The sequence below is a fragment of the Hemicordylus capensis genome, chromosome 6 (assembly GCF_027244095.1).
Source record: "Hemicordylus capensis ecotype Gifberg chromosome 6, rHemCap1.1.pri, whole genome shotgun sequence".
In the NCBI taxonomy this organism is placed as follows: domain Eukaryota; kingdom Metazoa; phylum Chordata; class Lepidosauria; order Squamata; family Cordylidae; genus Hemicordylus; species Hemicordylus capensis.
Window position 1 is genome coordinate 72,427,372 of NC_069662.1, and position 24,983 is coordinate 72,452,354.

Here is a 24,983-nt window from a genome sequence, read left to right on the forward strand (position 1 = left end):
CTTCGCCGGCCAGATGCCACTTCACCTGCCAGCCACTTCTGGCTCCCCGCCACCCTCCCTCCCTGTCTCCATGACCTCCTTCGCTCTTCCCCATTGGGGATGGGTTTTTGAACTGCAGGTTCAGCAGTGAGGAGGGTGAAAAGGGAGCTGGTTCCTCCCACACTGCTGATCTGCAGTTCAAAGTCCCTCCGCATGGCAGTGAAGAGGAATGGGGGCATGAAAGAGGCAGTTCTGGCCTTGTCCCCGGATGCTGCTGTCAGTGTCAAGGGTGTGGCCGGCAGCGCATGGACCTCACCTCGGGCATCATCGGCACTGGAGCTGACACTGGATCTAGCGCTACAGCTGAGCGACTTTGAAAAAGCTGCTGTCTTTGAGAAATAATTGCCAAGTGATGACCAAATGACGAGGGAGGAGAAGAATGCTGCCTCGAACCCCATTAAGTTTCTGAACTAGAGGGACCAATGGTCTGACTCAGTGGAAGGCAACCTCCTATGTAACTATGTTTAGGCCTCTCTTTAAGAGGGAGGAGAGGGCGCAGTGGGAAGGCACCGCAGCCAATCGAATGGAAAAGAGTGGCTGACATCCCGAGCAGCAAGAGGCTGCTGCTAACTCATCCAGAACGTTCCCAAGCAGCAGAGTGTGCATGCAGAAGGAGGGAGGAGCGATGTTCACTGTTCTCCCTGCCTCTGTCATTATCCATTGCCTGCAAAAAGAGGTCCCTGAGGGATTTCTGGAAGGATGTACTTTCCGGATTGTAGGTATGTCTCAACTTTGAGATTGAGATTTCAAAACACTTGATGGACATTCTGCCATCCATGGATGTCTCTCCCTCATGTGACTTCTGAACCTTGCTGAGAAGTAAAGTGTGCCGTCAAGTCGGTGTTGACTCCTGGCAACCCCAGGGGCGCAATTCCAGTGCTTGCCCTAGGCGCTCTTTGCCCTAGATACGCCCCTGGGGGAGGGGAGCAATTCTGGCTGCTCTTTCCTGCCCCCATCAGTGCTCTTTACCTTCCTATGAAGAATCTGTATGCAGTTGATGCAAGAATGCAGCCAGCCAGCAGGGCAGGCAGACGCTGTGTGGCCTGCTGGGCAACAAACAGCAGCACACAAACTACGGAACAGCAGCATGAAAACACCCAGCGGTTGCTGCTGCGAGTCTCCCTGCCACGTGGACCCTGCTTGGTGCGGGTGGCCCAGCAAGCTCTCGGGCCTGGCCTGCGCTCTCCACCATCCAATAGGAGCACCCACCCGCCGCCCCCGTCCCACGCTGCCCAGAGATCTCGTGTGAGTGTGCTGCTTCAGCCTGTGCAAGTGAGTGGGGGGGGGGTTCAGGTGCCACTGGTCCGCTCGCCGGCCACCTGGGATCCGGAGATACCGGGACCTTCCGGCGGCGCCCGCTGGTTGAATCTTGTGATGGTGGGGCATGGAAATTATGCCCCCTTCAGGGGGCGCCCAGAGCACGTGCCCTGGCTGCCCCACCCTGGATCCGCCTCTGCCCTCTGCTCCGGAACAATCTGGCTGAGTTAGGAGCAGATTTTCTGTTTGCTGCTCTGGATATCAGCCTGTAATAAATTTAAGGTGGCGATGATGATGATGATGATGATGATGATGATGATGATGATGACGATAACGATGATGGTGATGAACAACTTTGTTAGCTATCCCATAACAAATTGTTGTCTGGACGGCTGACAACATGAAATTAATAGATGAAATGAAAACATACAACACATTAAATCATAAGAGACCAAAAGGGGCAGGGGTGGGGGTGGTGAGAGGAAATACAAAATGCAATACAAAGACATTTTAAAACTCTTTTAAAATCAATTTTAAAAAATCAAATTTGAAAATCAAAATTTTAAAAGCCCGACAGAACAAAAAGGTCTTTAGGTGGCATCTAAAAGAACAAAGTGAGGAAGCCAGGCGAAGCTCACTCAGGAAGCTATTCCATAAATGGGGTGTCAGCACCCAAAAGGCCCTCTCCCTAGTAGTCACCCACTTCACCTCCTTTGGCAAGGGCACTCAGAGGAGGGCCTTTGAAGAAGAACTTAAGGTCCTGGTTGGGACATATGGAGCAAGGCACTTTGAACTTTGGGGCCGAAGTCCAGGGCCTCCACCAGTGTTCTCTCTAACAGGGATTCCCAGATGTTGTTGACCACAGCTCCCAGAATCCCCAGCCAAAGGCCATTGCAGCCAAAGGCTATTGCTGGGAGTTGTAGTGAACAGTATCCGGAAATCCCTGCTAGAGGCAACACTGGCCTCCACACCCCTTGGGGGCCCCCAAATCCTTTTTAGTTTGTTTTGGGTGGTGTGGTCTCCACTGGCCCTCAATGGACCAGGCACTCAAGTATAACTGTGACCTGTTTCAGCTGCTTTAGAGACAGAGGGGGGAGTGGTGGGGGGAGATATGTGGGATGGGAATATGTTATGTTGTGTGTTGAAACATTTCTGCTAGTGCATATCTGCATAAGTGTACATCTGTTTTATATTCTTACATTCTTGTGAGTTCAGTTGCTGTTTGTGCCCTCAAGAACCCACGTATTAAAAATATTGCATGTGTGTATGCGTGTGTAGGGGCATGATGCTTAAGTTGCAGGGTGGGGTGCTCCAGAAACCTTTAGGTCCAGGCTCCAAAATTACCTAGGTGCACCTTTGCCTCTGATAGAGCACAGACTGTTTGGAGTAAAGGTGTATCTGGTTGGTTTGTGTAGTGCTGTAAGCAAATGTGCTCAGGCTGGCCTAGATGCAGCAGATTCTCTTTAATGTCTGTTTTCATTCTGTCAGGTCCACAACACCACCCCTGTTTGAACCTCCATCCACACCTCCATCCGTATATCAGTCTGTACCTCCATCTGCACCTCCATCCTCACCTCCATCCGTACATCAGTCTATAGCTCCATCTGCACCTCCACCTGTACCTCTATCTGCCCCTCCATCCGCACTTCCATCCGTACATCAGTCCGTACCTCCATCTGCACCTCCGCCTTTACATGGGGTAAGTAAATGTAGAGTAATCTGGGCCTGCATCTTCCTTTCATTAACCTCGTCATATTAGAGCTGGTCTGTAAGACAGCCTAGTACAAAGTACGATTGTCAGATACATTTTTTTCAAGGTAGCTAATTTGCACAACCTTTTACTCATGCCAGTTGACTATACCCTACATGAACCATCCACTCCCCCTTTGAGCAGACTTAATATAGGATGCTCTGCATGCATTGCAATATACTTAGGCTTAAAACAATCACAAATGAATCAGTTCCCACTAAGACATAGTCAGAAAAGAAATGGAATCTCTGCTTGTTAAAGGTGGGCCAGAGAAAGTTGTTTTCAGTACTTCACCCACTCCCAGTCTCTTTCCGGGGCGTAGGATGGCTGGCAGCAACCCTGGACAGGCAGGTGCCTGCCTTTTTCCTGCCAATGCTGCCAGGCCGGACCCCCCGCCACCCAACGAGGTCTCCTCTGCCAGCACCAGGTCTTCCTACACACATACTGCTACTGCCGCTGCCTCCTCCTCTGATGGCAGGCTTTTCCCGGCTGTGCTGTCCCCTGCCGGCCATACCCCTTCCACCCTGTGTCAGGACACCAATGCAGGAGGCGTTTCTGGGGCTGAGCAGCATGTGTGGCGCATCCAACTGGAGAGTGCATTCTGTGTTGGCCCAGCTGGGGGCTTCTTTGCCTTGCTTGACAGGGAGAGGAAGGAAGAACCCTACTGGGCCGGCGCAGAAAGCACTCGCTGACTGAATGGGCCATGCAGACACGTAATCAGGGTGGGGCAGGCAGGGCACGTGCCCTAGGCGCCAGTTGCAGGGGAGCGCCAAGTGCTTGCCATGCCCCGCACCCAACCACCACAGTTGTGTGTGTTTTTTTCAGGGTTGGTTGGTTTGTTTTGGAAAATCCCCCCCTGCTGGGTGCCTGCTGCCACCACCACTCACGCAGCCGCGCAAGTCGCACAACAGAAATCTGAGTCCCGGCGGAGAGCCTGCGCCCCCGCCCCTACCCCCCCAGAGCACTGACTTTCCGATTATTTTTAGGGAGCGTTTGCTGCCTTAAAGCATCTATTCCCCTTTCTCTTCCTCCAGAGGGGGAAAATAGATGCTTTCAGGCAGCAAGCCTGCCCTGAAATGAGACTGAAGAGCTCTCTTCAACTCTTTAGAGCTCAAGGCCACACCCCTTTGCGTGTGATGTCATCATGTGATACTTCACATGCAAAAGGGCATGGCCTAGAGCTCTAAAGAGCTGGAGGGAACTCTTCTGTCGCATTTCAGGGTAGGCTTGCTGCGTGAAAGCACTTCTTCACTCCAAGGTGTGCTCCTTATTCAGTAAACAAAATTTTGCAGGCAACCCCTCTCCCCATCCAGCTCAAATCCAATCTTCCTTTCTTTGGGTGGGCTTTTCTCTGTGTTCTGTTGTTGGAGGGGGTTAGAGGGGAGGGGTGCGGAAGAGAGTAGGTCCTTAGCTGAGCTGGTTTGCCCTTCCAGCAGCTCATGGGTAATAGCTTTACTGTCTGCTTTCGTGGAATAGGGATTTGCCGAAATAAATTGCTTTGAATTATTTTGTAGAAGGCATAACTCTTATGCCAGTAGTGTTCATGATTCATCTTTAGTGATGCTAGTGGGCTTTTTTCTTCTTCATTCCACAGATTAGCTGTAGAAGCAGTCTCAGGGCTAAGATGTGCCTTCTACAACAGACACATGTAATAGTCTCTCGGGTGTGGGTGGTTGTGATTCGAATTACACATGGCCACTGGCAGTTGCGAGTTTCAGCAGAGAAATGGGTGGAGTGTTTTTACCTCTGGCTGCTTTTTTCTCACATGGATGGAAAAGGAGCCTTGAGAGGGCAACATTAAGGAGGAAAAAAATAACTGCTGGGGGAAAATATCATGATCCTTTGCTTTTTGTCCCTTTGCTCAGACGTATAGTTTTTCACTAGCTGATTTTAATTAAAAAAGCAAAACAGTTGAGGTGACTGGTACCTGCATCTATTGCATAATGTTGATTTGCCTCACTGTTCCACTGTAGTGCTGTTAGTGCAACTAACCGTTCTCAGCATGCAACTTTTGACACTTATAGATGCTCTGCAACGCTTTCTTTTTTCCTTTTGGATTGTAGCACTGTGTTCTGCTTCCTCCTGTTGTGGTCCAGGCCTGATTTATATACTGAATATGCTCATTAGCTAGCATACAAAATGAGGCCTGTCTCATAGTGTCACCAAGTGACCAAGTTCTTTTATATAGTGACCATGTAGGATCTGGACGCAAGGAAGAAAGGAGATCAAACCAAACCTAAATGATTCAATGGGCTTTATTGAGTATAAAAGAATAACAACATCAATCTAACTGAGCAGAAAGCAGAACATTCTATCAATATTACTAACAGTATTTCAACCCTAACCAGCAACAATATTCACCCAGTGTTCCTAACTAACACATGTGTGTGTATTAAATCTTCCTAGAGCCTAATACAACTCAGATACAGATGGAAAAAGGGGGGGGGGGTAAGGAAGGCTGAGGACTGGCATGGTTTGGGGAGATCAGGAATTAGTAGAGGGACGAGGGGAAAGGAGAAGAAGGGGAAAGGATGGAAGGATCCAAGGCTTGTAGAGGCAGCATATTACCAGGATCAGAGGCTTGAGAGCAGTGGATCTTTCAGCTGAAGGAGAAAAGCTGTTGGCTGGAGACAAGAGCTTTTGGATCAAGCATGCAGTTTGCTCAGAGCATGTCTGAGAGTCAGAGCACCATGGCTGGTGAAGTCTTGACTTCTCATTGCGCAGTGGAAGTCACAGACAGTTCCTGTCCATGACCAGAGTTCCTGCCTCTAGCCCTACGGCTTGGGCAGCAAACCCTTGGATAGCTCATGAGCAGATCTTGCTTGTAGGCACAAGATTGCGTGGCACGTCTCGTACTCGAATTAGAATTGTATAAACCAGCCCACTATGAGGAATTACGGTTTTGCAATAATTTCAGTCCGTAGGAGAGCAGGTTTAGAGCGGGAATGCTGCAAGACACCTTATCTGTGTACCTGCAATCCTGTCAAAGATCTGTGAGAGCCAGAATTGGGCTGTGCTGGCAAACCACAAAGCAAGGTTTGAAGGTTATGGAAAAGCAATTGTGAAAACCAGCCCACAGTTTCTAGTTTGCCATTGTAATGGCAACAAAGAAATGTCTCCCCGATTCACTGGGGGAAACTCAATTTACTGAGTGCATTTTAATTTAATGATTTTATCTACTTCATATTTTCAGAAGTTCGGGTGCAGGAAGCGAGGGGGGAGAAAGCGAAGACTGAAGAAGCGCTACTGAGCGGGGAGGAAGGTGGTTGTAAAACACCAACCTTTGGTTTTTTTTGTAAATACGATTATTTTTGTATATTATTATTATTATTATTATTATTATTATTATTGTTATTGTTATTGTTATTGTTATTGTTACTGTTATTATTATTATAATTAAAAAACACATTATTCTGAAAGACACACCTCTTCTTCTCCTCCATGGTCTCTGCAGCAAGAGTTCTGCTTATTTACAGAACAACATTTGGAAGCTTCGGAGGTTTTGTAGGGCATTCTGGTTCCTGCTCTGAAATGGGGAGACCTGTGCACCGTGCGTGCCTCTAGGGCAGGAAGAATACTCCTGTCCCTCAGTTACTTGACAATCATAACTCTAGCAGCATAACTCTAGCAGCAGCAGGGGCAGATCCGCCTGAGGACTTGCTCACCCACCTTTCGCTGCCTCTGCTGCAGGCCCCCCACTGACCCCACCAACCACTGCCTCTGGTAGTAACTTGTGAAAGGCTTTGGTGTACGGGCCTAAGGGGAGGAGGCTGCTTGGTGGCAGCAGTTTCTTGCCCAGCCCCCAGTTGCCAGTCTTGAAAGTGTTGGGAATTCTCTCTGGTAAGAGAATCCCTTTTTCATTACAGCAGAGTGCACAGAGGCACAACACAGCGGAATTTGGTTAGGCATGCGTGTATGCTGAGAGTAAAGTAACTTGGAGCCAGTTCATAGTTTCAAATCAATATAAAAGCCATTTATTAAAGAACTCCATTCTAGATAGGAAAGTGAGGAGTTAGGCTCTCTAATCTAGCTAGCTAGCTGGATACAGATGGATTCTGCATCTCTGCACACATGGTTCAGGGAGAGGAGCTTACATGTTCCAAGGTAGAAGGAAAAGGAAGAGAAGGGGGAGAGGAAGGAAGTGGCTGGAAGGAAAGAAGTGTCCCTGAGAGTAGCAATCTACATTCCAATGGGATAGTGTCAGAGCGGTAGAGAAGGGATGACCAGTGTCTTGACCCTCTAGCCCTCTGACTCACTAGTCTGTCCTCCACTGTCTTTGAGACAAGAGACTGTGCAAAGTCCTTCCCTTCCATCAGAAAGGTGGCCAAGGTAATGAGAAAAGGCTGCCAACTAGGAAACAGTCTCCTCAATCTGTGCCCCTTTAAATGCTGTGGAAGGTGTGAGGCTATCATAGCTTTCCTCAGGTGAGCAAGAACCTGGGTCTGCTCCTACTTGGCAGGAAGAAAGTCCCGGAAGAGTAAGCTGAGTTTAGATCGGGGATGCTCAACTCTGGTCCTCCTGCAGATGTTGGCTTCCAACTCCCATAATCCCTGTCTATTGGCTACTGTGCCTGGGGATTATGAGAGTTGTTATCCCAAAACAGCTGGGGGGCCTAAGTTGAGCAGGTCTGCCTTAGAGGTATCAAGTGTTCACAACACCTCTGACCACTGGCAGAGTAATTTGTCCCTCAGTTATCCCCTAGCGCCATGCCTTGACTTGCCCTGCTGCCACAGGATCAAAAGGAGAGCCTGGCACATGCTAAACATGAAACATGCTTTCTCGTGCTAGTTGGATAGGACTTCCTGATGCCAAGTCAGTAATAGACTGTCTGTTGCCAGGGCTTTGTTTCTTCCCAGTTTCTGGCCCACTGAGTGACTAACTGGAGCATAACAGAGTGGCACTGGAGACACATCTCGGTACTTGGAGCGCTGCCCGCAGGAATTTAGACTGTACAAGTTCCAGAGCCACAATGTTGGGGAAGGGGCCCAATTGGTCACCATCGAGAAGCTAGCTAGTGACTTGGCTGTGAACAGTTCAAGGTCCGCGGATACATAATGGCCTCCTCTTGTCGGCAGGCATTTGAGAATGGCAGAGGCACTTCTCTGGACATTTAAAGCCAGGTGTTCTTTATAGCCTTTCCTAGAGCCACCAGAATGGAAAACTACTCCCAAGTCTTTGAAGCGTGCAGCTTGCTCAATCTTATGCCCCTCAATGTGCCAAGAGTGGATCTTGGGCCTCCTGACAAAGGCCATCATTTTAGTTTTGTGATCATTGATTTCCAGGCAGTTCTCCCTGCAGTGCAGCGTCAGGGCCCTCAGTGTTCTTCTAAGGCCAATGGGGGTCCTTGAGAGGATGGCTGCATCAGCCACGTAGAACAGGATGGCAATGTATCTCCCAGCGTGCTTTGGAGGGTGGAAATCTGGGTTGCTGAGCTGGCCCATCATAGAGTTAATGTAGAAGTTGAAGGGGAGTGGAGCCAGAATGCATCCTTGTTTGATGCCCTTCAGCTCTTGTGAGGTGGCCTTGGGGGCAACATCTCACCTGGAGTGATGTGTTCGCGTGCAGGGTGCGATGAAGTTATAGCAGGCGCCGGTCAATGGAGGAGGCTTCCAGCTTCTCCCTTCATTTGACTCGTGAGATGGAGTCGAATGCTGCCTTAAGGTCGATGAAGGCAGCATAGAGGGAGGTCACCCGGCAGGAAGCGTATTTCCTGATAAGGTGCTGTAGAACTAGGCACTGGTCGATGGTGGAACGCCCTTCCCTGAAGCCCGCTTGTTCCTCAGCAAGAAGATTTTCCTGTTCCAATCCATCTTTAAGCTTCCCGGATAGGTGTCTCGCATTAGGTTTGCTGATGGTATTGAGCAAAGTGACGGGTCTGTAATTGGCAGGGTCATCCTTCTTGCCCCTTTTAAATATAAGGCAATGATCACTGCCCCCCCAGTCCTTGGGAATTTGGGCACTCGTGTCAACATTGGTGAAGTGCGAAGCCAGGACAGGGGCCCACCAGTCTAGCTTATTTTTAATGACCTCTGGTGGAATAAGGTCCTCGCCTGGAGCCTTCCCCAGTCTTAACTGGGTGACTAGACTGTGAATCTTTGAGGTTGACACTGGTGCCCTCGCTGGAGTGTCTTCAATGGCACAGGTGGAGTTTCTGCAAACAGCAGCAGGCTCTTTGTATAGGTCATGAAAATAGTTCTCCCAGATCTCTGGATGAAGATGACAGTCCAGGTGATTTGGATCATAAGTGGGAGATTGCTTTGTAAAGATGCCAGAACATGGCAGACTCTTTGGCTCTAATGGCCTGAATGAGACTAATCCAGGCATCTTTCATGGCATCTCTTTTCTTACGAAGCAGCAGACGTTTGTGCTGTCTTTTCTGCAGAAGGAGATTCTGTGCGGCCAACTGTCCAGAACTAGCTTTATAGACTTGATAGGTGTAGGGATGGGCTTTTGGGGCTTTAGCACAGTCCTTATCCAACCACTGCTTGGAGGCCTGTTGGCACTGTGCACGTAGCTGACAGATCTTGCGAGAGAGGAGCTGCTGTTATTCCTGGACGAGGGCATTGTAGGACACCAAAGGTGGAGAAGTAGGGTCGTTAGTTAGCCTGAGGCTTCCTCCGTATCGGAGAGAGATAGATGTTAATTTTCAGCAGACTGCAGCAGCCGAATTAAATCAAAACTGCCATAGCATATTGTTTGAGCGGTGGAAGCAGCTTCGAGGATGCGTGTAGAGAGGTAGCAAGAAGCACACCCAGGCCACCTTTGCATCTGCCACAGCCTGCCCCAGGTACAGCTCCAACTGTATAAGAGTGAAAGCCATTGAGTAATATCTCCCCGGATGAGTCTGAATAGCAAGTCCTGGGGACAAACTACAGGGCAGGCCTGCGGTCTTAATGTCCTGCTTGTGGGCTTTCATGAATCATCTGGCTGATCACTGTTGGAAACAGGATGCTGGACTAGATGCATCAATGCAACCCAGCAGAGCAATTCTTACATTTGTGTTAAGATGATGAAAATGGTCTCTTTATCATTTGGCCACCTGCCTCTCTACCTAGTCTACCATTTCAAATTACAGAAAATTTAATCTACAATCCAATCTTCAGATGCAAAACAAAAGCACTTACAAACAGAAATAACACCCAGCATCCCTGTCAGCCTCTACTATTCAGCACCCCCAGTTTCCTCCCCACACTCCTGAAATTTCACCAGGTACTAGACACACCTTTCAAGACCATCATTACAGCCTTGAGGACGGTAGATCTTCTTTTAGAAGAAAACGTCTCAGGACACTGAATTTCTTTCAAAATACTGTGCTTGTGCAATGCAACGGTAGAATCAGGGAGCACATAGACTTCTGGCAGAGGAGTGGTTGGCCTGCTGGATCCAAACACAGCTTTGATGTAATGCCTCATATGACCTCTGTAGCACAAGATGGAGCCACACTCCAGTAGCTCCAATCATGCAAGCAAAGCATCTCTGATGGGTGTGCCCAAGCACACCCACATCCATGCCATGTTCCAGGCAGGATTCAAGCTCACCTTCCATCCCTACCCCTGGGAGAAGAGGTTTGTGCAAATCTTCTAATACAGGATTCCCAACCTTTTTAAAAACAAGCATACCTTTTCTGCTCACAGACCAGTCCTTCAATTCAGATACCCTGTAGAGATTGTCTGTGTGTGTGTGTGTGTGTGTGTGTGTATGTGTGTGTGTATTGATGGATGGATGGATTGATTGATTAAGTGCCATCAAGTCCGTGTCACCTCTTAGCAACCACATAGATAGATTCTCTCCAGGGTGATCTCTCAGGTCTCTCAGTGATGCATTCATTGCTGTCATAAGCGAGTCCATCCACCTTGTTGCTGGTTGTCCTCTTCTCTTTCCTTCAACTCCCCCCAGAATTATAGACTTCTCAAGGGAGCTGGGTCTTTGCGTAATCTGTCTGAAGTACGATAGTTTGAGTCTCGTCATTTGTGCCTCGAGTGAAAATTCTAGATTGATTTGTTCTATGATCCATTGGTTTGTTTTCCTGGCTGACCATGGTGTCCTCAAGAGTCTACTCCTGCACCAAAGTTCAAAAGCGTCAATGCTTTTTCTATCTTGTTTCTTCAAAGTCCGCCTTTCACATCCACAGAGTGTCATGGGGGAAACCATTGTTCAATCTTTGTAGTTCTAATTGTTCTAATCTTTGTAGGTGTAGACTCCTCACGGCATCTAAATATCCTTTCTGAGGCCTTCATTGCAACCCTACCAAGTGCTTGTCTGCAGCGTATTTCTTGACTGCTGGATCCTTTACTGTTGACAGTCGATCCTAAAAGGGAGAAGCTATCCACCACTTCAGTGTCTTCAGTGTCTATTTTGAGGCTGGTTGCTGTACCCCTTTCTTGTCTTTAGTTTAGTCTTCTTTACATGTAATTGTAGTCCCATATTTTCACTGTGCTCCTTCACTTTCATTACTAGAGCCACATTCTCAGCTCTCAGAGTGGTGTCATCAGTGTAGCGCAGCTTATTGTGTATCTATGCACACACAAATCTAAAGGTTACAGTTATGAAACAGCTTACTCCAGTCACTGGCTTACATCCAGACTCAGTTACTCAAGAGTATTCCCACTGAAATTAATCAACTTGTCCCACTAATTTCAAGAAGACTGCTGATGACTAACTTGCCCTGGATGTAGGTCTGTGGCTGGAGTAGCCTACCTCATGACTGTAGCATTAAAACTTGGCGCTGATATTCCGTCGGTCAGGATGAGTGAAGGAGTACGCTGAGCTTCTGCACGTAGTCAGCCAGTCAGAAGCACAGGAAGAGAGGCTTCACCCTCCTCCCTCCCTTTCTACAATAGATACATCGCTGAGAACAGGTTGGCTTCCAGCCGGCAGTCCTCAGATGAGGAACACATCGCGTGGCAGGAGGTCTCTGCATAGCCCCGAGAGCCCTTCAAGTACCACTAGGGGTACTAGTACCCCCTGTTGGGAACCCCTGTTCTATATACAGAGAGTTCTTTTTTAATTCATATCCAGGTTTCCATCTGTACCAGAGAGAGGCCCTTTCCACAGCAAGTCTGCACAGCTACAAATGGCAAAACGTAACCAATCACTATCTTGGCTTCAATGGCTGGTCTAGTTGCCTCATCACGGTAAGGATGACCTGCTGTTTTCACTGTCATTTCAGTGAAAAGAAGCTTTCATACCAAGTCTGCAGGTATGCTTCATTTAAGTGTCATGACTTCCCTTCATGGGTAGGTGAGAGAGCAAGCCAGTAGCTCATTGTGTGCTGAGCGTAGACATAAGTCTGCCAATTGCTAATCACTTCTATAACCAAATGGTCTGGGAATTCACTACCTCGGAGAAGTGATGAACTAGTTTGATCTAATATGTAAGCAGCTCTCCACTATAAATGTATTGGGTCTACGGATGTGGATTGGCTTTGGTAGCCAGCTCTTCATAGTTGCCAACTTCCTCCCCAGGGATGTCTGCTTGCCCAGCACAAAGCCAGACTCCTCCTCCCTCCAAATTCCCAGTGTGTGGAGAACTCAGGAGTTGAGAGGAGTCTCTCATTTTGTGCTCGCCTACAGTATTGTTGCCGGAAATATTCCTAGTCACTCATGGTGACCTGCAAAACGTTGAGATATAAAGGCAGTTCACACAATGCTCCTGTTTTAGGATTGTGTGCAAGGGAAAGGCTGGAGAGAGAGAAGTGATTTCTGGGGGAGAGGAGCTGAGCCAGAGAGTGCCTTCCTACCCAGCTCGCATGCCCAGCAGTTTACCCAGGCAGGTAGAAACATATGTCTGTTCTAATCAGAGCCTTGTGAACTGCCATACAGAGCACCTTGAGGGGGATGAGGGTGGGAAAGGAAGCATGGGATGGATGGAAGTAGTGGGACTTCTATTATTATTATTATTATTATTATTATTATTATTATTATTATTATTACACTTATATCCCGCTCTTCCTCCAAGGAGCCCAGAGCGGTGAACTACATACTTGAGTTTCTCTTTCACAACAACCCTGTGAAGTAGGTTAGGCTGAGAGAGAAGTGACTGGCTTAGAGTTACCCAGCTAGTTTCTTTCTTTCTTTTTTCATTTCAATTTTTTTAATTAACTTTTAATAATAATAGTAACCATAACAATCATAATAAACACAGTTACAAGTTGACTTCCCGCGCACCTCTTTTCGTGATACCAACTATAAATTTTACCCTTATTGTAATATTAATTAAAAAGGAAAAACACAAATTTAAACCTTCCACCACCATTAATCTGCCCAACCTGCATTTCAAATTTCAAATCCTGCTGTAAGATCCATAGTAGGAAAATAATTCTTTAAATAAACCAAAAAAGGTTTCCAATCTTCCTTGAAGTGTTCTAAACTTTGGTCTCTGATCAGTGTTGTAAGTTTTGCCATTTCTGCATATTCTAAAGTTTTTATCAGCCAATCTTCTTTTGAAGGCAGTTCGTTAGTCTTCCATTTCTGTGCATATAATATTCTGGCCGCCGTAGAAGCATACATAAAAAAAGTTAAATTATTTGTAGAAATTGCTCCTTGTGTTATTCCTAGCAGGAAGGATTCTGGCTTCTTAGGGAATGTCACTTTAAATATCTTCTTCAATTCATTATATATCATGTCCCAATAGGCCTTGGCCCTCCCACAGGTCCACCACATATGAAAAAAAGTACCTTCAGTATGCCCACACTTCCAACATTTATTTGAAACATTTTTATACATTAATGCCAGTTTTTTAGGCGTTAGATACCATCTATACATCGTTTTGTAATAATTTTCCTTCAAAGCATAACAAGCAGTAAATTTTAAATCACTTTTCCATAGCTTCTCCCACGCTGCCATTTCTATATTAAGTCCAACATCTTGAGCCCATTTTATCATAGTTGTTTTAACCAATTCCTCTCTAGTCTCCTCCAAAAGTAGTAATTTATACATTTTAGAGATTAATTTTTCATCGTCTTGACATAATCCCTTCTCAAAATTCGAAATCTGATCTTCAAATCCAACTTTAGGGTCTTTCTTATACACCTCATTTAGCTGATAGTACTGAAACCAATCTCTAACCAAGTTTTGTAATTCAGTTAAAGATTTTAACTTACAATCGTTTCCCTGAAAATACAACAGATCTCTATATGTACCCCCAGACATCTGCATATTTACTTCTTTACGTGATAAAGCTTCAATCGGGGATATCCATAACGGAGTGTTTGGTTCCAACCAATTTTTATATTTTAACCATACCCTCATTAAACTCCTTCTTACACAGTGATTCAAAAAATCTTTATGTGCTTTAGTTTTTTCATACCATAGATAAGCATGCCATCCAAACCTTCTATCAAATCCCTCCAGATCAAGGACTCTAGGGTTTCTCAATGTTATCCATTCCTTTAGCCATGTCAAACATACAGCATCAAAATACAACCTTAGGTCTGGCAAGGTAAGACCACCCCTTTCCTTTGCATCTGTTAAATTCTTAAAATTTATTCTTGGTCTTTTCCCCTGCCAAACAAATTTAGCTATATCCTTCTGCCATTGCCTAAAACAAGTCAAGTTATTAATTATAGGAATAGTCTGAAAGAGAAATAACATTTTAGGCAAAACATTCATCTTCACCACTGAAATTCTTCCCATCAAAGATAAATTCATTTTAGACCATCTTTGCAAATCTCTTTTCATTGAGTTCCATGTTTTAACATAATTATTTGAAAACAGCACAGAGTTATTATTTGTTAACCAAACTCCCAAATATTTCACTTTCTTCTCCACTTTTAACTCACTTATTTCACCAAATCTATCTTTACTTTCCTGATCAATATTTTTAGTCAGAACCTTAGTTTTAGTCTTGTTTATGTAAAATCCTGCCAACTGGCCAAATTGCTGTATCTTGTCCAAAAGTCTTTCAATCTTATCGATTGGATTCTCTAAAAATAACACAACGTCGTCTGCAAAGGCTCTCAGTTTGTATTCTTGTCTCCCGATTTTGGGACCATGTAATTCATCATCTTCCCTAACAGATCTACAAAGCACTTCTAAAACCAATATAAAAAGCAACGGAGAAAGTGGACAACCTTGTCTAGTCCCTTTTTGTATTCTACAATTGTCTGATAATTCTCCATTTACAATAATCTTGGCATATTGTTCCGAGTAGATAGTTTTAATTGCTCTAATGAAATGTTCACCGGCCGTTATTTCCTCTAATAAACCCCACATAAACTGCCACGAAATATTGTCAAAAGCTTTCTCTGCATCCAAAAAAATCATCGCCATCTGTTTTTCATTATGTTTTTCATAATACTCCAATACATTCAAAACTGTTCTAACATTGTCTCTCAGTTGTCTCTTTGGCAAAAAGCCAGCTTGATCCTCATGAATAAAGTCTCGTCGTACCACTTTCAGTCTTCTTGCCAAAACCGCAGCAAAAAGTTTATAATCATTATTTAAAAGTGATATTGGCCTATAATTTTTGACTAATGTTAAGTCTTGATCTGGCTTTGGGATTATTGTAATATTTGCATATTTCCGCGAATCTGGCATAATCCCTTTTTGTAAAATGTCATTCATAGTCCATTGAAGAGGTTGTAAAATTTGATCTTTGAGTGACTTGTAATACAAAGCTGAGAGTCCATCTGGCCCAGGGGCCTTGTTGGATTTAGCTTGATTTATTACTTCTATTATTTCCATACCTGTTATTGGAGCATTCATGATTTCTATTTGTTGAAGAGAAAGTTTTGGAATATTTTTAGTTCTAAGAAACTGCTTAATTTTTTTATCTTCTACTATTTTGCCTTGATATAATTCCGAGTAATATTTTAAAAATTCCACCCTTATTTCCTTTCCATTATAAGAAAGCCCATTTTTAGTAAATATTTTAGATACAAAATTTTTCTTCCTCTCCAGTCTAATTTTCCAAGCCAGCAACTTGCCTGGTTTATTTGCAAATTCAAATGATCTTTGCTTGATATACTTCAGATTTTGCTCAAGTTCATTTGCTATTAGCATAGAGAGTTGTTGTTGTAAGATCTTAATAGCTTGAGAGATCTTCTTCTTATCTTTAGTCCATATCAATTCTCTTTCCTTTTTGGAAATCTGCATCAGTAGTACCTCTCTTTTCAATCCTCTTTGTTTTTTAAAATATGCATTTTGCTGTATGAAAAAACCTCTCATAACCGCTTTGCTTGCATCCCAAACAATTTTGTTATCCAATCCTTGATTTAAATTCAATTCAAAATAATCCTTTAACTTCTTTTTGGCTTTCTCAACCACATCTGGTTTTTTCAAAAGATATTGATTCAGTCTCCACCTAAATGAGGTCGCTCCTTCCTTCTTCCATGCAAAACAAATCAGATTATGATCTGAAAATGTCCTAGGTAGAATGTCCATTGTTTTCATATGAGTTATAATGGTTTGGGATGTCCAGACCATATCTATCCTGGAATGTGACTGATAGCTTTCCGAAAAGTAGGTATATTCTTTTGCATTTGAATTTTTAATTCTCTATAGATCATAGAGATCCATATGATCTACTAATTCAAAAAATGCTTTAGGAAGTTCACCTTGTAAATTCTTTTCCGATAAATCAGATTTTCTGTCCAAAACTGTCGAGACAACTCCATTAAAATCTCCCAATAAAAGCAAATTAGCATTTGATAGATCTGCCATCTTTTGATCCAAATAGTTATAAAATTCAACTTTCCTTTCATTAGGGGCATAGATTCCAATTATCACTGTTTTAATTCCAGATATTAAAACTTCTAGTGCTAATAGCCTACCTTCTTCATCTTTAAAAATCAATTTAGGTTCAAATTGTTGTTTGACATAAAATACTACTCCTCTTTTTTTTTCTTATCTGAAGAAACAAATTCTTGTCCCAGGGCTCTATTTACCAAAAATTTCCGATCATGTTTTCTAACATGAGTCTCTTGTAAACACACTATATCCAGATTTTGTTTCTTAAGAAAGTGGAAAACCCTGTTTCTCTTAATTTTTGAATTCAGACCATTTATATTCCAAGATAAAAATCTGTAAGTTTGTTTATAATCCATATAGAGTGACTTAAGTTATATGTTTATGAAGCAGAATGTTCAGAAGATAAGTCTTTTTTGTATTTCCGCCAGAATTCTTGTGCTTTCAGGAGCTCAGTGAATCTATTCCTCTTGCTCTTGTAGAAGAAGGAGATTCCCTCTGGTAATTCCCATCTAAAACGTATTCCTTTAGCATTTAATGCATCAACCAAAAATTTGTAATCCTTACGATTTCTTAGAATTCTGGCTGGAATCTCTTTCAAAAATTTTATCTGATGAGTTTGAATTGTTAAGGTTGTAGTAAAGTGAGCCTGAATGATTTTCTCTGCTATTGATTTGGTGGGAAAATGTACTATGCAGTCTTTGATTAATTTATTTCTTGTTGCAAAATCCGAGTTTACACGAAAGGCTGTCTCAATCTGGGCATCCATCTCAACAACCGTAATTCCCAAAAGTGATGCAAGTTCCACTCCAAGTAATTTCCTAATGTTCTCATTAGGAATTTCAGGAATTCCTCTGAACCGTAAAAATCTCTCTTTTTGTCTTAATTCTAACAAAGCCATTTGATCCAGTAATTTTTCTCTGTCATCTTTCAGTGATTGCACATCTTTTTCTACAACATCAACCCTTAATTTAAATTCTTTATTGTCCTGTGCCAATTTTTTGACAGTCTCATCAATATTTGAGGTCCTATCATTTATCTCAGCCATATTTTGCTTCATTTGGGTTACATCAGAAATGACCTGTTTGAGGTCGGTGGCATTTGATGCCAGGCAATTGCGTTTGACTGCAAAATTTGTTTCATCTCAATCAACGTCTGGTCCATGGCTGCAGCTACTTTAACTTCCCCTGCACTTGTATCTGGAAGTGAAAGTTTCCTTGCTTGTAGATGTGTCTGGCTTAGATGAGGTTTCTCCCTGCCTTTCATGATGACATGAAGGAGTTAAAGAAGAAAATCCTTTGCCCAAGTATGTTTGTCCTTGATCTCAAAACAGAAAGTAAAAACCTGAGCTTGTACTCAAATATAAACAATTCTGCAGCATATCAGTGGCCGTCAAAACTTTCTCACGGTAGCGTGGAGTATCAAAAAAGAAAAAAAAGAAAAAAAAGAAAAGAAAAAAAAAAGACAGCAGAACGTCTCTTCTTTAAACTTGAAGAACAACAATCCCCACTGATAGAATTCTTTCCAGATATTAAAACCAGCAACTTAAGTTTCCAATCTTAGTAGTTAACAAACAGAAGAAGAAGGAAGGAGAAGGGGGAAAAAAAGAGAGAAAGTCCTTTATTTAATTGTAATCCAAAAGAAAACTTACAGGCTTATCCGCGACGGCTTTCCCGGAAACGCAGGAGAATTCATCAATCACTGAGTCACTAAAGAGGTGAACTTCTTTGAACTTTTCACATTAATTATATCCAAGCCAAAGAGATTGTCCGCTCGGCAGCTTTAAAATTCCTGAGCAGGAGATTAGCAAAGATGGACCCCCTTTCCCTGCTGGTGAACTTGAGACAATAAATCGTGCTCTTCAGCCCGATCCACATATCAAATTACCAGCATATGAGAAGACGTGGGTTATATTGAATCAAGCCTTTGATCTAGGATGATGAAGGGAGGATTTTGAAGCCTCAAAATCCTCTTTTTCTTCCTGCTCAGTCCTCCCTTGTCAGAGAGGCAGCCACTGTGTTGGCGGTCCCAACCGGAAGTCAGAGTTACCCAGCTGGTTTCATGGCTGAATGGGGATTTGAACTCAGGTCTCCCCAGTCCTAGTCCAGCACTCTAAGCACTACATCACGCTGGCTCTGCCTTTCCCTCTATTGCTCTCAAAATCCCAATTTGAACAATTTCAGAATATATCTAGTTTTGAAGAGGAGTAGAACAAAGAGGAGGAAGTGAGGTCTTCACTCAGGAGCCAATGTCTGAAGTATCCTGGCTATTTAACACAAATGTGTTATATATATATATAGATAGATAGATAGATAGATAGATAGATATATCTCCCCCCCACAATGCACTACATGCACAATGCAATGGGGGATTTGCCTGTCAGATTCTGTATCTCCTAGGGCTGAACTCAGCCCAACGAGACACACAATAACCGGCAGCCAGGTTAAGGGTGCGCTTGCAAAATCTTAGCTAACAGCTGGTTTGGTTTGAAGGGTTAGGTAGGTGAGAAGCATCGGGATCCACGGGGATCCCGGCCTAACATCAGCTGGGCTGCCCTTGCCCGCGTTAGGCTGGTCATGAGAACAGTCCCTTTGATTCTCAGGCCCAAGATACAGCATTCTTTAGACATTCACCCACCTAGCATTGATTATTAGCTCAATCATTTTCAGCAACAAATTGACATGCCTAGATCTTCCTGTCCAGTCTTCTAGATTCTTGGCTCGGTTAGGATGTTGGAGAACAGCTATCTTTATATGCATTGACAGTAATAAACTCAACTCAACTAAAACTAAGACATGCCTATATATCTCAGACCAATCTCTTTTTCTTATAACAGAAAGATATTGTCTTTCAGAGTTTCTTATGGCCGCCAAGAAAGCCCAGGAGCTTGCAGCACATCAAGCACTCTCGGACGCATTTCGAAAGATCCTGCTTGTTGTTCGAGGCAAGGCCTTTTCCTTTTAAAAATAAAAACACATTTTTAAAATCCTGCTTCTCTCCCACTCTTACCTGGGGTTCCAAGTGGTTTCCATCCACAGGACGGATCAGATCCTCACCTGCTTAGCTGAGTTTCTCCCCGACCATTTTCTGAGTCCTAGGTGGAAGAGCAGAGACACAAGTTACTGGCTTTAAAGCTTGGGATCTTCTCCAATGATGGTGGGAATTGTGGAGGAGGAGACTCGCCATCCAGAAATGCATGGTGACGAAGGCCAAGGGCAGCAAAGAGTGGGCTAAGGCATTCTTCATCCAGATGAGATGGCTCCCCCATGAGGCAAGGTGAGGTGACAGTCTCAGGCGGCACTTATGCCCTAGGATGGCAAGTGTAGGCACCCTGCCCCTCTGCAGGTGTAGTCTCGCCTGCCTGCTACCACCGCCTCCCACCAGCTCCTCTACACTCTGTCACCCTCCTTTCAGGTGTCCTCCCCTTTATCCTGGCCCCGCTCCTGATGCAGACAGTGGTCTCTACCTCTTCTCCATTGCCCAGCTGCCTTATCTTTTAAAAATTTATTTAATCTATTTTAATTGATTTTGACATTTAGATCCCGCTCTTCCTCCAAGCAGCTCAGCGTGGTGTACATGCCTTTTTTTATCCTCACGACAACCCTGTGAGGTAGTTTAGGCTGAGAGAGATATGACTGGCCCAGACTCACCCAGTGAGTTTCATGGTGGAAAGGGGATTCGAACTCGGGTCTTCCTGGTCCTAGTCCAACACTCTAAACACTACACTCTGCTGGCTCTTCTGGGCATGTCACAAATTGGCTTGTTTGTTTGTTGTCTATTCCTCTCCTGCAGCACTTAGGAGCAGGAAGATGAACTGTGCATTAGGCCTTCTTCCTCGAACACAGGACAGGGTAGTAGATGGACGTCCTGTCACCATTGGGTTGGACTGGAAATGCAGATAGGGACTGCCCTCTGGTAGCTGCTGCTGCTGATGGTTGGTTTCCCTGGGTCACTGTTGATGGAGACTCCCTTGGGATCACATTCTGGCGATGGATCCAGGTATTCCTTCGATCTGGGAAAGACCAATCCTTCTTGGAAAGACAATTCAAGGCACTGTTGGTTGCAAACCTGTTTACTTGAGAGAAAGACAGGCAAGTGAGTTGCCAATTCCCTCCCCTCCCCCCCATGTAGGGACAGCATCCTGAGACTAAGTCTCTGGGTGCCAACCATTAGCACAAAAGGAAAAGTCAAGTTTTCAAGGCAAATAATACAAAGGATGGACAAAACCTGAGGCTAATTCAATTTGGTCTTATGGCAATTTTTTTTTCCTTTTTCCCGATTTATAGTTTTGTTTCCCTGTTTGCCTTGGGACCCCCTTTCCCTGAAGACCAGAACAGGGGATGATGTCTTCATTTAAGGCTTGGTGGCTTGTGTTGTAGGCTGGTTTCTGATCACGAGAACAAAACAGCAATCCTGGGCAAAAGCAAAGCAATAAAATCAAAAAGAAAAAGGCATTCACATTTTTCACCCCCCTTGTGAGTTTGGGGTTTTGAGGAGGCATTAAAGCCTTTCAGGTCAAGCATAGTCACTGCTAACAAAGTCCAGTTTCCATGTGGCATCTCACATTCTCTTCTGCATCCTGTTCTTCCTCCTTACAACAACCCTGTGAGGCAGGCCAAATCATTTGAGTTGTAGGCTCTGTGTCGCCCAGCAAGTGTCTTGGCTGAATGAGGATTTGGACTCGGGTTTTCCCGGTCCTATTCCAGCACTCTAATCACTGCACTACGCTGGCTGACAATCATACTTACAGTCCTTTGTCAGGGCAATCAATCTCCATCCAGTATAACTGACTTCATTCTCCACCGTCAGTAACATCTGGCTTTGGGATCTTCATCTAGGTCACGTGTAGATAGTTGTGGTGTCCCAGTTCTCCATCTTTAGCCTCATAATTAACAAGCCACTGATGGATTCAAGTTTGGGTTTGACATTTCTGTAAAGCGAAAACAACCTCTCGAGACAAGGAAAAAGATTGCCCACACAGGTAAAGTCAATCCCTGCCCTCTGTCTACCCACAGCTTGGGCATTACCTGACTTGGTATGTCCAGTGAGATACTATACCTTGGTAAAGTAGGATTGTTTACTACACAAATTACACAGGCTGTTGCCACATGTTCTGCAAAAGGGTACATCCAAGAGGCACAAAAGTGTCTTTGTATTGACTAGGAAAAACCAAAGGATTGGTTCTGCAAGAATTCCACATCCATCTGCTGTTCTTTATCAGCCATCCTCTTCTAAATGCGCCCCCCCCCCCCGCTGTGGTGCAAAGTCGATGTCCTTTTTCTGAATATGGGGGGGGGGGGTTGTGCCAAGATAGTTAGCACAGGAATCTAAGATGCTTGGAAACAGAAACAGAAGGAGCAGCGGTTTTAGCTGCAGCATCTGCCATCCAATTACCCTTTGTCACTGGGTCATTTCCCTCTGGTGACCTCTGGTATGGATGACTGCAACCTCTTCTAGTAGTGTAACAGCAGTCTAGAGTTCTGATATCTGTGTCCCATATTTTACTTCCTTGTTTCCCACCGTTAAAAATCTTCTTTCTTTCCAAGTGGCTCCATGAGTTGTGTAAAAATTACCTTGAAGGTGATGAGCTCTGCAAGCTGTGCTGAGATACCTGGAGAAAGAGCATGGTCAGTCACTTCTCCATAGCCAGCTTACGTTGTCCATCTTACATGAAGCTGCCTCCATCTGTGTACAGTTCATCTTTAAGATCAGGATGGCTTGGCATAGATGCAGTCCACAGCTTGCAAGCAATCATGTTCTTGGTCTTCTGTAGGCTCAAAAGGAAGTAAAGTAGCTGGATTAAGAATAAAGTAGTAGCCATGGAAACCCCAGAATTCCCCAACAAAGTCACATGATATTCGGTCATGTGTGAGGGAGTCAGCCATCTACTGCCCCAGACTAATCCCTTTTAGCTGGGAAATTTCCAAGGTGAATTACAAACCGGTGCTTTGGAACTCCTTGCCACTTGCAGGATTGGCAAAACAAAATTCCTTTCATAAAATCTCATGTCTGGGGTTTTAGGATTCAGCTGCTGTGAAGGCAAAGCAGGGCTGGTGGATGAGTCAAATTAAAAAATTTTTGAACCTTAGACCATTTGATCATTAGTTCTCAGTTTACATCAAATTCAGCTAGCAGAAATGTTGCATAGATTTTGCAAAAACATGACAGTAATACAATTAGACTAATTTATCTTAAAATCCATTTTTCCTTCTCACCCACAATTACAAACTGCTGTTCAGAGAACCTCTTTCCCCCTCCCATCCGGAAATGGGCGGAGTTGACATTGTTCATCAGGGATCAGCTTTCATTTGTGAGGAAGAATTTGGAAGGGAAACTTCCGGTTTAGAGAAAAGTTTTTTGTTTTTTTGTTTCCCCCCCCTTCTTCAGAAAATAGGTAAGATAGACCACGCCAAGGAAATCAGTAAACATAACATATAAAGGCTTATGATACTCAGTAGTGGCAGAAATATAACAATCAACTTAACATAAGAATGAATGAAATAGAGCTTGCTCTCATGCCCAATGCATTTAGCCATAAGCAGCACTTCTGCAGAGGTGGGAAGATTCAGCCCTCAGTTGGCCAGCTGACCGCTGAAAGCTCCCCCTGCTGCATAACTGCTAATTTTGGAATTCAATGTCAGAGCAGAGCAAGTTTGGTCTGGAGCAGTTTACAGGAAAAAAACACATGTCACTAGAATAAATACATTCACAAATACAACAGAATAAACAGAATAAATACAACAGAAACCTCATCTTCACAGAGATGAGCTATAAGATTGATGTGGGTTGAATTCCTATACAGAACCAGAGCTTTGGGCTCCCTCTCAGAAACATGCGCGCACGCACACACAGAGAGGCTTGTCTTGTGTATTTCACAGAACAAAGGACTAAACAAAAGAAAACTCCGTATGAGTCACAAAGAATTTTATAACATTTTCAATATGTTAGCCATAAACTCAGTTAAGAAAGTAGCTTAAATAGAACAAACTTATCACAGCCATCCATAAAAACAACCTGTAATTCTATATTACCTTTCCACATCACAATCTTATAACTTACTGGTGCTTTTCAAGCATTTTTCTTTTTGTTGTTGTTAACAACCTCTAACCAAAATCCTTTTACGTGTCTCCTTCTAGTTTTCCCCCCCTTTTGTCTGCAATTCCCATATGCATTCAAAACTCCATTTTCTTTCCTCTTTTCCAACTCAAGCAGTTGAAGAGAGATAGAAAAAAAGAAAAAGAGAACAAAAGCAGCCTTTTGTTCAGAGAAACTTTTGCAGCTAGAACACTGTTATCTTTTGGCTTGGTTACAACAGGACAATGGCAGAGACTGTTTGCAGACTGTTTGCAACACAAGGACAAAGTTTGGAAACAGAACACAGAGACAACATGATTTTAGCAAAAGACAATCATTTCCCCCCTCTTTAATAATTTCCCCAGACCCCTTGTTTTCCATAGCATGTTGGAAAGGAGAAGCTGCTTGGGGCACTTGCTATTTCTACTTCCCATAGTCCCCCGCCCCCTCGTTTGCTCGTGCTTGGGCCGTTTATTTTTGACTCAAAGTCGCCCCTCCCTTGGGCTTTTGGCTTGTTGCCCCTCTCTTGGGCAGTAAGCTTAAGATTGCCCCTCTTGGGCAGCCCTTCTTTGGCTGTTGGGTAGCCCTTCTTCGGCTGTAAGATTTCCCCCCTTGATTGGGCTGAAGATTGCCCCTGCCTGGGCTTTTTCCCCTTTGCCCCTCTTGGGCTGAGGAGAACCAAAAGATGTCTTTGGATTTCACTCTCTCACTCACTCACTCTCTCTGTTCACACTTTCATTCACTCTTGCCTCGATTCCCAGATGTGGCGCGTTGTGACGACTGGCGCATCCCGGGCCCATGAGAATCCTCCACAGACAAAATGCTATGAGACGCGCTGGATCTCATTGTCCCCTGACGGGTCAGATTGTCCACCCAGAGTCACATCCGACTGTCACGGCACCAAGTTGATGTGAATACCGGTTCGTCCCTGGGTCCGCCTTTTTGCCAATCAAACAGACTCAGTGGGGATCAATTAGAGGCAATTTTATTTGCTGCTGCAGCCAGCAAGGTAAATCAATGGGCTATTGCTCTGCATTGAAATATAAATTGGTTATAGGTGCATCGTACATTTATACAGACAATCTGAATGATGTTGACACCCTAGACATAGTATACTTGGCAACAAAATGGTGGACTAAGTATCTAGTACGCATGGGAAAGATTCATTGTTCATCTGG

The 24,983-nt window shown here is 44.2% G+C and overlaps 1 long non-coding RNA gene across 1 annotated transcript; it reads left to right on the plus strand.

Annotated features, from left to right (window-relative positions):
* The first annotated feature begins 2,790 nt into the window (after positions 1-2,790).
* Positions 2,791-6,467, plus strand: LOC128331948 (uncharacterized). The gene is made up of 2 exons (XR_008310481.1): positions 2,791-2,995; positions 6,240-6,467. It is a non-coding gene; the product is annotated as an uncharacterized LOC128331948 (long non-coding RNA).
* The last annotated feature ends 18,516 nt before the right edge of the window (positions 6,468-24,983 follow it).